Below are 15,651 nucleotides of genomic sequence, written 5' to 3' on the forward strand. Positions count from 1 at the left end.
CACTGCAGAAGACGGGAGGTTGAAGCAGGACAATACAGTATCAGCATCGATTCATGGAGAGACCTTCGTCTGGTCAGCTAACATTACTGCCAAGCAGGTGAAGTATAGAGTGATATTGTGGTTTTAGCTGACGTGTGTCGCCTCACTGTTTTGACCGATGCTCGTTCATGTCTATGTAGAGGAGCACAAGCGCGACAGGGCAGGACGCTGACTTTCGTTGACTTAACGGCCACATGTGTCGCTGTCAACAAGCAATTTCTCATTCTTACATAGAGTCCCTGCTCCAGTTTTCATATGCTTCAACAAAAGTGTCATTGTGGCTGTGTCATTTTGTTTCTTTCTAAGTTCTAAGCCCCTACAAAAGTTAGAGGAACAAAGTAAATATACCATACCTAAATATGCACATTGACCTACACACTACTGACACGTCATCATACTGCATTTCATATTTCATATAGAGAAATAGGCTGATGAAGGCAAACATGAAGTTCTAAATTCAATGCTAATTTCAAAAGTCTAATAAAATATTCCACTCTATATTATATCATATTTAATTTTCCCCATAACTGGAGTAAATACAGTAAATATTACAGACTAAGTGGGCAATGACAGAAAGGTATTTTAACCCAGTATTTTGAACTTTGTTAAGGTCATGGCCAAGTCACAAAGCTACTCATCAGTCATAATTGTGACTCGTCTGCCGACTGCTGGTTCAGCTTGACTGTTCAGCTCAGCAATTGGTCCAGAGCCGATAGCACCACAGGGGATGAACATCATTGGACAAGATGGCCTCTGAATTCAGTGAATCTTAAGTATAGGGGGTGATTAATGCCAAAAACAAGAAGCAGGGGAAGAAGGTTGATAAGAAGACAACATAAGTTGTAAACAACATCACTTCTCCCTTGGATACTTTAACCCTCATCCCCACTGGGGTCCCTGCAGACCCCACACGTCTACTTTTTGTCATATCTCACAGGTGCTTTATTCTATCATTCCAATTTCCCATGACTTTGTCAAACAATTTGTTCCTAAATGACATATCATAGCTTTCTGTTTCTCTTTTAATTAGTGCTTTTTAAATAAACTTTTTAAATACCAATGTATTGGGTTCCTCTGGGACCCCAGTCAAAAGCACCCCATTGCAAGACCACCTGACAAAGGATCTGAAAACCGGGGGTCCGAAAATAAATGACATGCTACACACAATCCGCCGCAGTACTATGTATGTCTGCCTCAAAGTCTTTCTTGTAAAAGAATCAGGAATAAATTAATTATGGATATAAACAAGTAAACAACGATTAATGTCAAATACATACAGCTTTTTTTTTTAAATAATAAAAAGTGCAAATGCTGCGTGCACATAGATATCATGACAGGGAAAGGAAAGTAATTTTCTCTGAATGAAAAAACGACGTGTGGGTGAAGCCGCCCACGTCAAGCGGATTGATAGCGCCTGAAACATGCAGCCAGCTCATGCAGACCGCTGCTCATCTCCCTCCACGCCTCTACCGGGTGAGACAGCGAGGAGTCCAGTGCGCCGTTCTTCTGCATGCACGCAATGGATTGCGCGCTCGCGCTGCAGAGGACAGAGCTGGCAAGCTGGCGCATGTCTGGAGAGTGAACCGGAATAACGTTTAACATTTTTTTTACAAATAAAAGTGCTAAAAAAACACTTTCATATAACATTTGTTGTCCTTAAATACAAAGTGCAAATCCTTAGTATAGATACAATCGTTCTTTTTGCGTTTCAGATCAATTTTATATCAATATACGTCTCCCATGAAGGACAACTTGCCGAGTACCTATCGATGTAGTTGGATCGTAGGAATATAAATTGATACGTCGATGTATTAGATGAATCGTTACACCCCTACTTATAAATTAGTAATACAATTTTAAAAGCAACTCTAAAAGAGACAAGAAGTAAAGATCCTAAAATAGGTGCACTGTGCTCTCTTTTAATTGTTTTTGTTAAATAATAATAGGCCTAATGATATCAATAATAATAATAATAATAATATGTAGTCTATTTATTTGTTTATCTATATGCTATATAATTTTCCTGGTCTGAAGCTAAGAGCTATTCCTCGTTGGTGGCATCAATCACCCTCCATACAGAAGGGCTTTCACCGCGGTTACAACTCGCTCGCACCATAAAACAGAAGGGCGCTATAACCAGATAACCAGCAGCGTTGCAATCATTTCTACCACATTTTGTAGCCTTTCCCCCACCAAGAGAAGCAATGATGCACGAATGACGGAACATGATGTGAGAAGAACGGACTAAAAGAAACATGTATTTGAAGGTAAGCCTGTTAATTTCTGCTGTGTAACACTGGTGGTGATCTAGAAGGATGCGCTCCGTACGTGCTGCTGCTGCTGCTCAGCATCAGCAGCATGGAGATATATATATATATATATATCCATGTATTCACGTACAAAGCTGAAATGGATGCCTAAAAATACATCCACTCAGTAATCTGCGACATCAGTGGTGATTTTTTTGTGACAGAGACGCTGCTGCTGCTGCTCTCCATCATCTCCAGATGTCCTTATAATAATTGATAGGCTAAAAAATGAACAAGAGGCTTGTTCATCAGCTGCATCTGGTCGCATTAATCCTTCACATGGAGCTTCTTCCTCTAATCCGGGCATGTTCAACACAACACTGCGCTGTAGCAAAAGAAATACTCTCATTCAAGCCTGCAACACACCATGGAGTCCGCATGAAGCCTAAATACCAAACAACGCATGATTATTATAGAGGATATATTGTAATAAGGTCTCCTTCGTCTGCTGCTGTTATACTTTGATATTGTAATTTACACAGGAGAATATAGAATATAGCATATACCGTGGCCTATTCCCTGGCACGTGCCTTTGATTTGTTAAATCGATGATTTAAAGCGACTGTAGAGGCTACAACACCTCTCCATGTATGTCAGTGAAGGGTTCCTATACAGGGAGGGACCACTGCTGGGTTTCCATGGGAAAGGACGTAGAAACCAGGAGTCAAAACGATCCTTAATCATGTCATCATGTGTTTTCATGTCATTGTCAGTGTATAGACGGATAAATTCAGTGCCAAACCACGAAGCGCACTAGGTATAGGACTATCTGTGTTGCATCAGCTTCCTGGAAGCATGCGTAAAACGTCTGCGAAGTCTACAGGACTGACTATTTGTGTCATCCTACGTGTTGTCTGTAGCGTTGCATGCTTTGTTTCCTATCATGGTTGTGTGCGCTGCCTGCTGTGGCCAGAAACACCCACACCTGCGCTCCGGGCGCACCACAGAGCTGAGCATGCTCTCTGGGCTCCATGTGATGCAGCACGGAACGTTCATCAGGGGGATTCCCAAACCTGTGAACTGTGAACCTGATTTGACTCTGATGCGTTTCAATCTGAGACATCGATCAGGATTTTATACTCAGTTTGAGGTTTTCACAAGATTTACTGGCCTAGGATAATACTGTGGTATAGATATATAGAGATGTAGATCATGGTATTTTATATCTTAAAGGGGAAATTACCTTAAATTACTAAAGATCCCATCTAGGCATATTTGAAGACTTCAAAATGCAGCATGTAATCCAGCTTTACTGTAGGGATGTCACGATACCAGAAATCTAGTAGTCGATACCAATACCAGTGAATTTACACGATTCTCGATACCAAAATCGATACCACGGTAAAAAACTAAATAAAACAACAACAATAAATCCCATGTAATTCAACACGCACTCTTTTATTAAAAACTCTTTTATTATTCATTTGAACGTTACAAAAAACAGGCATGTAGCCTTTAAGTAATAAATAAAAATAATTGACCCATTTTGTTCATGTTATCAATCGATAGTCAGACGACGGACGTTACATACTGACCGTGAATGCATTTGGTCCTTCGACTCAGAGTAGTAGGAGCAGGAGGCAGATGATTATTGTTGAAGCGGAAAGCAAACGCACCTATTTGGCAATATTTCACATTTAATCCCAATGCTTTAAGGGAACCATAACGTTAATGAGGTAATCGCCGCGAGGTGGATGGAGCCGTCACAGCTGGTGTGCACGGAGCAGCGGCGCCAGGTAGACCCCCGCAGCGGAGCCCGCGAGTCAGCGCTCTGCACGTATTGACCGTCATCTTTTCTTGTAAAATGTCCGGTGTTATCGGTGACACCGGTGTTGTCACAAGTTGTTGTTGTTATTAACCGGTGGGAAAATCTTCCTCACTGTCACATCCCTACCAATGACCATTACAGGCATCGTACGGTACCTTGGGTACTGTAGAAAAAGAGTACCTTCTCTTTTTTAAAATTTTGGCATCGACTTGGTACCGAAGTATCGGTTCTCGTGACATCCCTACTTCACTGTTTGTCATTTTATATCAGCCTCATTATCTACTGTTCGTTCTCCTAACATCGTTTCAGTTACTGCAGACAGAACATTTACTGCATCTGCTTCACGTTTCATTAATCTGGCAACAGGTTAGAACAGAACAGAACACAGATTCAGTATACAGGGGATAATATACAAATAGAACAATAACATATGAGTCAAAGGTATATCACACTACAAAACTCCTATGAAACATACAGATATTAAGTGTCATTTTGTAGCCTGTTAGTTGAATAAAAAGTAGTTTTACATATTGCTCAACATCCTTCGGGAAAACAACTAAATCAATTTAAATTTAACAATAAAAAACTAAAAAAAATGTATTGTTAAATTTATATTCATGAATAAAAGATTTTACCAACATCATTATCAAATTTACCTTAAAAAAAAAGATTTGTCTTCATTTCTTGGGTTTTTGAAGCATCAGTAGAGCGAAGCTGTCCATCCGCTCTCTGGTAGCGTCCTGCCACTGCCGCGCCCTCAGTCAAAATCCATTCCCGCCGTTAGCTTACAGACCGAGTACCTAGCTACTGCTCAATAAAAAAAAGGGGATCTCAAAAAAGAAAAGTGAGGAAAGAAAAGAAATTTGGATGATTTTTTTTGTGTTTTTAAAATGTTATATCGTTTCTATTATGCAACTGTAATTTAAGTTTTATTCTAGCACTTTACTACCAGTTTGTCACACTCTCGAACACGCAGTGGTAGAGAACTGAAGATTTGGAAATCATCATTGGACCAATGAAATGTCAATATTGTATTCTGGTTGTTGATTGATAACAAGACAGGTTGGACATGCACGGATGGGCAAAAGACACCTGCTGCAGATGGTGTCTGATCACGGCCACGGTGTGACGTCACTTTGACTGTATGGACACTCGCGACCCTCATGGAAGCGGCAGGCATAAATATATATATATATATATATATGTCACTTTCAGTTCTGATGAAGACTTGCTAAGCTAAGCTAGTAGTTCAAACGCCCTGAATCACTGTCTGGACCGTCAGTGAAGGTGAAGATAGGCTTTCATTGCCTTACATGTTGGCTGGAAAAAAAAAAAGACACTTCCTCTCCTCTAAGTGAAGCGTATATAAAAAAAACCCTGTACTATTCCTTTAAGTATCTTAATGCTGCAGGCAGCATGGTTCTGATTATGAGAAAAAGTCACTGTCCCTCTCCGGATATTACCTTGGTGAGGTCCAGCGGGCAGACAGGGGTGGTGATAAAGGCTACCATAAGCAGCCATTGGTGCTCATCATATGGCTGCTGTGTGTAGGTGCGAGTGTGTGGGACAGAGATTAATAAGACTGTGTGGGTGTGTGTATGACAGCTGTAGCCATTACACCACTGACTAATATAAATGTGGCTAAATGAGCTCAAATATGAGGAAACACTAAATTTCTTGTTACTTATAACCAGCTGTTCATTGCTTCCTTTTCAGTCTGAGGTAAAACCATGACACCATACACTTTTTTGTGATGTGTGAAAATGCCGGCTTGTATCACAAAAGTCGTTGTTTGCATCTCTACACTAAAGTCAGAGTGTGTCTCGGTGTGTGGGCTGTCAGAGCAATGACTCAGCATTTCCTGTCAAACCATAAGGGACAATCAGTCCTCTCAGCAAAGGTTGAACCTCCACTTCATTTCGCCATTTTTTTCCATTTAACCACAGCTGCAACAAGGTGTTCACTGATGCCTCGGTCAGCAATGTAATCTGTCATCAAAGGTGTATTATTTTACACTGATTTCAATCAGTCTTGTTTGATGCACCACGTGAAAATCTCAGGTGAACCTAATCAAATTTTTTTCATGACAGCACAGTCATTTCACAGGGAGTTCTCTCGCTGTGGTGATGAGCATTGTGCAGAACTAATGCAGTTTAATTTGAAGAGATTGTCTGACCCAGTTCACAGAAGCAGATGGGGCCAGAGCAGGATAAAGGACTCGCAAATGCTCCACATGCAGTGTTGTTGCACTAAAGTGGCAATTTGAGTTATGCAATTCTTAAGCCATTAAACCTCAATGGCACCTATCATGTGTTAACATACCACAAGAGCGTTAATGTCTGTTGGCATATTAGTTTTTGCAATGTTTTATCTGCCAAGTCAGCTACCCATGCCTGTTGCAGTACAACCAGCTGGGTTCAAAATAGTTTCATCAGACTCATTCAGTGGTGCTTAAATGATTGGACCATAGACTGTATATAAGAAGTGGACACAGTCACCGTGACGTCACCCATTGGTTTGTTGACTGCCCTTTTGAAGCCTCAAGTTCAGCATTTTGGCTGTCACCATCTTGGTTTTTGGCCATCGCCATCTTGTTTATTGGCAACCAGAAGAGACCCGAGAGGGTTGCTGAATAAGACATTTTTAGGCGACTAAAAGAGTTCTACCGGTAATTAACTTTGAGGAACTGACAACACACTTTGAAAGGGTTAAAGTTCTAAGACAAAAAACACGGACAACTCGCATACGCCGTGGTAGCGACCTGTCAATCACTAGGTAGCCCCGCTCTAAAACATCCCCTGATTTATGGTCTATTTGACTCTAAATGGGACCATAATTTACTAAATGAACATCATGCTGTATTGAAGAAGACTTGAAACTAGTGATTGAGACCATAAACTCATGTTTACAATGTTAACTGAGGTAATAAATCAAGTGAGAAGTAGGGTCGGTTTCTCATAGACTTCTATACAATCAGACTTCTTTTGGCAACCAGAGGAGTCACCCCCTGCTGGCTATTACAAAGAATGCAAGTTTAAAGCACTTTCGCAATGGCTTCACATTTCAGACCCGGAGGTTGGCGACTGGATTTGACAAACCAATTACGGACTGTATGAAAATTATTGGGCTGGAGAGGGGGTCTTAAAGGTACAGTGTGTATGATTTGGAGGCGGTGGTGTGGTGTGGTTGCAGATTGCAACCAACTGAATACCCCGCCGCCGAGTGCAAAAGGGCGGCGCTTAGCGGTACCACAGTTTTGCACCCTGTAGCTCACGTTACTGAAGTTTCACAAGCGTGTCGAAGAACTACGGTGGCCTTCAGGTGACGTTAAAACGTTTGTTCGTTCTGGGCTACTGTATAAACACGGCGGACTCTGTGAAGAGGACCCGCTCCCTATGTAGATGTGAAGGGGCTCATTCTAGGCTAAGGAAAACACAATGATTCTTAGTTGATTAGGTGATTATAAACTAATTACAACATAGTTATGATTATATTCCATTTCTACTAATAGATCCCACTAAATGTTACACACTGGACCTTTAATACATTTATGACATTCACTCTAAGAGCTGCTAAATAAATGTTTATTACAGCCTCAGACTGGGTGAAGGGAGCAACACGTGGAGCAACTCCGTGGCTGCTGATGGACACCACACAGTGTTCAGCCCACTCTGGATTCCAAATAATACAAATAAATATCAATTAGATCGGATGATGTTATATATAAAGAGTCGATGTCCCAACATTACGTCCAGACTGTAACACTATGGAATTTTTCCGTCAGCATTTCTTTCATTCATCAAATTGGCGTACACTGCAGCACTTGCTATTAGATATGGAAACGTTTGTGGTTTGAAAAAAAGTTAAACAATAATTAATTTGTGAGCATAAAAAAAGCTATAGATACTCCATGGAAATTTACCAGCGGTGCAGGTATATCCGTCATCTTTGGTTTCATTCATATCCATAAAATTCACAAAAGCTCTCCTCTAAAGTATTTTTTCCACCACTTTTTAGCTGTAATCTCTGCTGTTTAAAACCTTCTACACCTTTCACTCTTCTCTGTCCTGCTGTTACACGTATGACTGAACTAACCACAACCACTTGACCTACCCGTGAACTCTTATGGTTCTGTTCCAAAGCAGGATTTGTAGTTATTTGCATTATTAAAAATGGGTGGTATTTTGTTACTTCTGGAACCGAACCAGGATGTTCTGGTTTCATTTTGGCTCTGTATATCCTAATATGTATGAGATCAGATATCTGACTGTTTGTCATAACTCTACCCCCATAGTAATATTTGTACAGTCTCTTATTACAGCCTAGTTGAGACTGATTTCAATCCTGAGCTCATCTATCACACCATCAGCAACACAACGAGCAAAGAAGTAGAGGAGGAAATATGCAACTATGAGGTGTGTATGTGGATGAGATTAATATCGAGAACGATGCAAATCAGCTTCAATAGGACGGAAACGGAAACACTGCTGTCATTTTGGTAAATAATGGTGCGAGACCGAAGGCGACTTCCTGGAAAGTGTGATTAAGTGACTCCCCCGCATCCTCTCTTCAACTCTATAGCCTACAGAGCTGGACGAACCGTGCACCTTTGACATCAGGGTCTCTGATTGCACCTTACATGTATGCCCGTTTGCCGGCTGCTTTCCAAGTCTCATCTCACGTGCACTCGGATGTCCCCTCTTGATCAAGTTTGTCTATTTATACTATGCTAGCATGTCTGAAATCTAAGCCCCCCTATTGGCTGGCTCTCTAGGTCATTTCTTCCAGTTGGTTTCACCACCAACAGGAGGCAGCAAGGTCACATGTGCTGGCATGTCTGTGAGATGTAGAGCAGGGGCTTGATGCATGTCTGATTGTGTGTTAATTTACTTCATCCCAACACAACATGTCAGCATTTGGCCTTTATTGGAAAAAACATCTAGCATTCTTCCAATGTGCACATGTGAAACTCGGCTTAGTTGCACAGTTGTAATGATGATATCAATGAATTATATGTTAACAGTTTCTGTTGCTAGTTTGCCAACTCATCCTGCCACATACAACCACTTTGTCTAATTCATAATTTATAGAATATGCCAAACATATGATTACGAATGGACAAAATTAAAAACAATTTTATACAAAATAGGTCTAACCCCCCCGCCATTCTTATGCCAGAGACTATATGGTATAAGAGTGGGCGATATTGATAAAATCTGTTAGTATTGTAACTATTATTTTACGTTGTGAGATCTATATTTAGTATATCGTGGTATACTAAAACCACCGCCACTAATCAAACAAAAATGTCAGTGTTCGCTTATCCAGCAAATCACTGAATGACAAATCAAAGTACTCCATCACATTGATCATTTGACAAGACTAAAGGTGCTTTCACACCTGTAGTTGATGCATTGTTGCATTTTAGTTCTGGTCCGGTTCCACGCTGCCTTTTTACAAACTAACCAGAGGAGTAAACATGAAGTTCTACAGACTGACAGGGAACTTGTTGATTGGACAATTTTGGCGGTTGTCATCCTGCATCATCAGAACCCACGTGGGGAAATCAAATTCCAGTGACTGACAGAAGTTTGTGCTTCTGATGTATTTATTTATGTTCTTTGATTAATAACTGGTTATAAGCATTATTAGTGTTATTAGACTGCAAATCGACCGCATGTTATGAATAATGACTAACGGGTAGAGAAAGAACGAAAAGGAGGCGTTTCATACAGTAGCCTAATGCTTCGGGGCTTATTACTGTCACTCACTTTTTAATGGACTAAATGAGCTAACAAAGTACACAGAGTGGGATACAAGTACAGCGTTTTTAACAGCTTTTGACCTATTAATCAGGGAAAATACCTGCACTGACATATTGACTGCATAAATAGGTTATATGTTGTATATATATTGCATATATATGTTATGTCCTGAACAGATTTCCCGATCAGCAGATGGATTTACTAGTAGTTTAGCTTTTGTTTGTTTTAACTGAACCAAACAGGTTACTGTAGGTGTGAAAGTGACAGCCATGCTAGCGGATCTGTGAGGCTGTACTTAATAATGTTTTGTTCACCATCTTAGTTTAGCGTGTTAGCATGTTAACATTTGTAAAGTGGCAAATTGTTGTATTTAGACCTTTTTGTACCCTACGGATTCAGCCAATGAGATATAGTGTGTTAATTACTGAGGCAGATTTGAGTTTTGAGAGTGGTATCAATCTTCTCATCTCACTCTCGGCCAGAAAGCGAGTTGGCCCAAAACGTCAAACTTTTGCTTTAAAACTAGATTTTGTCACGGGGACCCTCAGGTAGTGAAGCAGGACGCACCTTAAAGGTGCGGTTAATTGCAATTAACAGTTGGCTACAAAAGGGGAAAAGGTTGGCATGACGGAAATTTCGTCACTGTCCGTGTCCATGAAGGTCCATGCGGGCCATCCATGTGCAAAGTTTTGCTTGCGTCGTTCTGTTAATACTAGATTGGGTCAGAAATTTTGGCTCCACATGGGCAGACAAGAGGATGCATTAAGGCTCACATCATATCAGTGGGCTTTAGTCATGCATATTTCCAAACCAAATTAAAATTGATCAAATTATCACAAACCAATTGCCAAACAGTGAATGTGGCGCTTTTTAGGGCCTTGGTCTGGGGCTCTTGCCCACTTTGTTCAGTTAGTAGCCTCGGCTACTCAAGTATAAAACACACTACTGTAAGTGAAACACCCACAATGAATAAAGTGTGATGAAATAAAGCAAGACAAAGTTAAGTGGTTATGCTTTGTCTGTAAATATACAGCCTCTTACACAATGCTAAAGTAACTACATACTCGTACAGCCAAACACACTAATAGTACTGCCATGCACTTAGAGATGGAACAATTAGTTGATTAATCAATGAATCATTCGTCAGTTACCTTGGACTCTGGGAAACTGCTATTAGATAATAGCTGAGACCAAAAGCTCAGCTGCTACTCTATATAATCAGGTTCACATTTTCTTTTGACAGGATGTGATAGGTACGTGTTGTACGGACTAACTTCATAACCACCTCTATTTATTCAAACCAGGAAATGTTCGATATGCCAAGAAAACAGTACAGAATTGTTTCAATGTTATTCAAATGTAGTTCATGTAGAAGTAGAGTAGTTGAGCCAGAGTATCTGCACTTCATCCATCTCTGTTCCTGTCTTGTCTTGTCATTTTGTTTCTGTGAAATCCTAAAAGAGGATGGAGAGAAGCAGCTGAGCAGACAATAGAGATGCTTCATTGCCATAGAGGTGAGGTCTAAATGAGCAGCGCTGTCTGTTGCCCGTGGGGCGAGTTGATGTTTGCTCTCTAATCTGCAGCCAAGCAGAAGACTATTATTGGGTCAGTGCCTACTTTGTCCCATCCCATTAATTCCCCACAGTGACATTGGGGCCTGGAGGGTTGAATTACCCGGCCTACTGCAAGATGGGAAACTACTTTACTGGGAGGACTGGAACTGGCTAGAACAACGGAAAAGGGACTGGCCTGGGTGCTAGTATACATATTGCACTAGCTCCCATGTGTCTATTAATGTATTAGAGAACTTTGAGGGCATCTAGGGATGAACAAAATGAGTTCACTGTCATCAACAACATGTCAGCATGAGGTGGAGATTGCAAAGAGGCGACCTCTTGTGTTGTGTCACGGGAGTGATTTTAGAAAATTTGATTTGACAGATTTCTGCCTTCTTGAATGGCACTATTTTTTTAAGCTGTGGCATTGATTCATACTTGCCCTATAAGAATAAATAAAACATTAGTTTACTCTGCAGTTACCCTCCTCCTCTCCGGCGTGTCTAGCGCGAGTGGCGTAAACAAACACTTTGTGATCCCGCAGTCAGTAACGCAAGGCGAAAATTTGCTTGGAGTTGATGTGAACACATCATTAGCATTCTCGCCTACAAACAATGTGGTCAAATGTATGTGATCGGCCTCACAACATGCGAAGGTTCAACGAGGACAAATACACAATGCTGCTGGAGTTTAATTTAGGGCTGTATGCTTTTCTAATTTAAGGTTCAAAGAGCTGATTCCTGCAGTGCTAGGTTCAAACAGGGTTACTTGTTCTCACAGTCGACTTATCTCACAATCTCTCCTTTACTAAAGTTTTACGAAGGGATTTTCTGCTTCAGTAAATCTTGTTGTTCCTTCCAGTAAATACTGATTTTACTTCCTCGTAGTGACATCTCATAGCAGCGTGTGTGTGTGAAAACCGGTGTCTTCGAGTATCATTGACAGTTTGAGACATTTTCTAAGTTTGTTGTTTCTCAGATGTGTAATAACCACGAGAGGCGTCCCCTTGAAGCTTCAAACGCCTTTGTTTACCACAGAGGAGGAAAGACTCCCCGGTCCAAAGCAAATAAGTTTCTGCTGTGAAGATAAAGGACACCGGTAGATAAGGCAGAGCCCATTGCTTATTAATATTACAACTCCTCGCTCTGATCTCACTTTGAAAACAGAAATGAAACGGGCGAGATAGAAAATTAGATAGGATTGATATAAGAAAAAATAACCCAGTGAGAACTTTTTTTTAATTTCAGCCTTTGTTTGGTTTAGAAGCAGTCAGGGACAGAAAAACAAACAGGAGTGGGACAGGAGGGTATTACCTCACCATAGTGCATTGTTAACAGAGTGCCCTGGGTTCAACTTTCAAGACACTCCCACCTCTGGTCATCATCATCATCATCACCTGATAATGATCCACTCTCTCTCCCCTCCTCTGCCTCTCATGTTGCCTGATAAAACCCACTCACAATCTTTCCCCGTTAGCCAGTAATTTATCCCAAAGAGTTCACCTCACACTCACATCTCAACTTTGTTTGGGCATCCATCAACCTGTCAATTAAATATAATGAGATTTTAATTGGATTTTACGCTCTGGCTTCCCTCCCAAACTCTGTTATTCGTACTTATCATGAGCGATCAGCAGAATAGACAGCAACTCACCGCAGCATGGTTGGATAGTCCTATTCATTTTCTGTTGTTCAGCAAACAGCTTGGCTTGTCAAGACCCTCTGCTATTCTGTGATGATCATGCAGAATAATGAGCTGGGGTAACTTGCCACCAACCATTTTACAGACTGCTTTTTTTAGTTTCATTGCTAACAAATTGCAGTTATTAGTTGAAGGAAAGGAGCCGTGGCAGTGAGAGAGCATTTCACTATGTGCCGACACGTTCTCACTTCCAACTCGTCAATTATGGACGCTTGGTCACTGGCCCCTTGGAGTCAGACTATTACGCTCTACATATACCCCTCTAGCGTCACTTTTGGACGTGCAGGGCTGCCTCGAGTGGCCATAGTAATTATGATGGAAGTAAAGGAGGAAGTCAGGTGACGTAGTATAAAGAGCGACAAAGTCTGCGGAGGCAGGAGGTCGTGGTGGATGGATGGATCAAACAAACACAGGACTTTCACGGATGTTTTCTTTCCACTAGTCTGAAAGAAGACATGTCATTTTCATGTTATTAGCCCAATCTTAAAATTAACCAGTGCTTGAAAAACAATGTTTTTGCCTGTAGTGTCTCACCTTAACCCAAACCATGACCTTTTCCTAAACCTAACCAAGGAGTTTTGTTTCAATTCATAACGTTAACCATGTGTTGAAGTTTATTGGACTACTGCACGTTGAAAAATGACGCTAAAGGGGCCACCGACAAGCGTCCGTATGTGACGAGTTGGTAGTGAGAATGTGTTGCACGTGCACACGAGCATACGTCAGTAATAAAATATTAGCTGTCCTAAGTGGTATGGTATTCTGTTTCTTAAAGCTGCATTAATAGATGTTTGGCCACCAGGACACGGTTACAGCCACCACAACTCACCATCTTATAGGCTACTTTTAGGCAAACCTGTTGGCAAACAGCAGACATGGATCAAAAATACATTACCGTCAGCAAACATGTTGTGTGTTCTTAGCTGACTTGCTAGTCACTGGTTAGCCAATTGTTACATTCAGGAGACATGGGTTTTGTTCAAAGTTGGAAAGAGCTTGCATGTGTGTTAAATCCAGATGGTGTGACCTGTGGCTATATCGAGGATTTATTGAGTTGTTTAAAGGCACCGTTGATGGAGCTCTGCAGTTACAAACAGTAATGCAATGAATCACTTTTGTTGTTGATTCTGAGTAATTTGCATGACACTGTCAATAGTAATTTGAGGGCCGCAAAACCAAAATAGTGACCTAAAGGAGGTTAAAATGTCCCATAAAGCTAGAGAGTCGAGTGACATTTTGTATAATGTTAATATCAAAAAGTCTGAATAAAATGCAGGTGTAAAAGTATACTGATAAACCAGTATGCCCTCTCTGTGCACTGGTCATCACTGGATGGCTGTAGAGGCCTCCTTAAAGATGCTTTCAGAGCGCGAGCACATTGAGGAGCACCTGAAACTCACGCTTAGATTAATTAGTGATCGAGAGGTACAGAGAGTACAGACGGATACAAACTGTCCCTAGGAATGTTAATAATTAACTGTTTAAGCATTAACCGACGTTAAGAACTGTAACCGATTAACGCTATCCGTTAAAACGGTTAAAATTCATTAAAAAGCTGAGAAAAACAAGATACAGGAAGTTGGCTCCGGTCTCTGGCTCGCTTGAGCGGAGCGCGTTGTAGCCTCGTAGCTGTCGGAGGACACGGGTGAGAGTCTTTGCTGTACTCTGCTCCTCTGCCTGTTTGCTTTCACTCATACCATGCGCGTTCTAGCTACTTCGCCCCACGCTCACGTGGATGCGCGCACACTACACACTGTGCCATTGGACGTTTGTGCAGAATTAAATGCTGCAGCTCCTCCAGACCAACAGAGGTTTCCTGTGTCTTGTGAAGTGACGGGGCTCTGCAGCGAAACGTTATTGTCTCCGACCGGATGCCGGTGTCTTCCCTGTTTCCTCCATCTGCGGTCGGGAGGCTGAAGCAGGAAAAGCCAACACTAGGATCAGCATTGATTCATGGAGAGACCTCCGTCTGGTCAGCTAACATTACTGCCAAGCAGCTGAAATATAGAGTGATATTGTGGTTTTAGCTGACGTGTGTCGCCTCACTGTGTTGAACAATGCTCGTTCACGTCTATGTAGAGCGCGAGCCCGAGCAACAGGACGCTGACTTTCGTTGACTTAACGGCCACAGGTGTCGCTGTTAACAAGCATTTCTGATTCTTACAAACAGTCCCTTTAATAATCGGTTAACAAGGGTCGGTTATCGGTTACAATTTTTTTTCAAAATTAACAACCCTAACTGTCAATTTTAGAAAAGAAATGTAGTTAAAACACAGCGTAGCATTTTAACCATTCATTCATTTGTGGCGCCCCCACTGCCTCACCCAAGTGACAAGCTAACCTTGCCTTGTTGAGTTTTGCATTAATGGTGTTGAATCCAAAATGCTTCCACACATCATACCTCTCAGATGGTTCCATATTATTATTATCTGCTCAGCATGGCTCACTAGTTTTTTTGCGTTAGTGAAGAGAACAATCGCCTATAGCAATAATATCGATGCAGATTTTTTTTT

The 15,651-nt window shown here is 41.2% G+C and overlaps 1 protein-coding gene across 1 annotated transcript in view; it reads left to right on the top strand.

Annotated features, from left to right (window-relative positions):
• The first annotated feature begins 2,154 nt into the window (after positions 1-2,154).
• The window catches only part of slco4a1 (solute carrier organic anion transporter family, member 4A1), a 33,399-nt gene continuing 19,902 nt past the window's right edge, over positions 2,155-15,651 (top strand). The window contains exon 1 of the mRNA XM_037773455.1: positions 2,155-2,306. The gene's annotated coding sequence lies outside the window, so the exon portion shown is untranslated. The remainder of the gene's footprint in view (positions 2,307-15,651) is intronic.

This window comes from Sebastes umbrosus, chromosome 6 (genome assembly GCF_015220745.1).
Source record: "Sebastes umbrosus isolate fSebUmb1 chromosome 6, fSebUmb1.pri, whole genome shotgun sequence".
NCBI lineage: Eukaryota > Metazoa > Chordata > Actinopteri > Perciformes > Sebastidae > Sebastes > Sebastes umbrosus.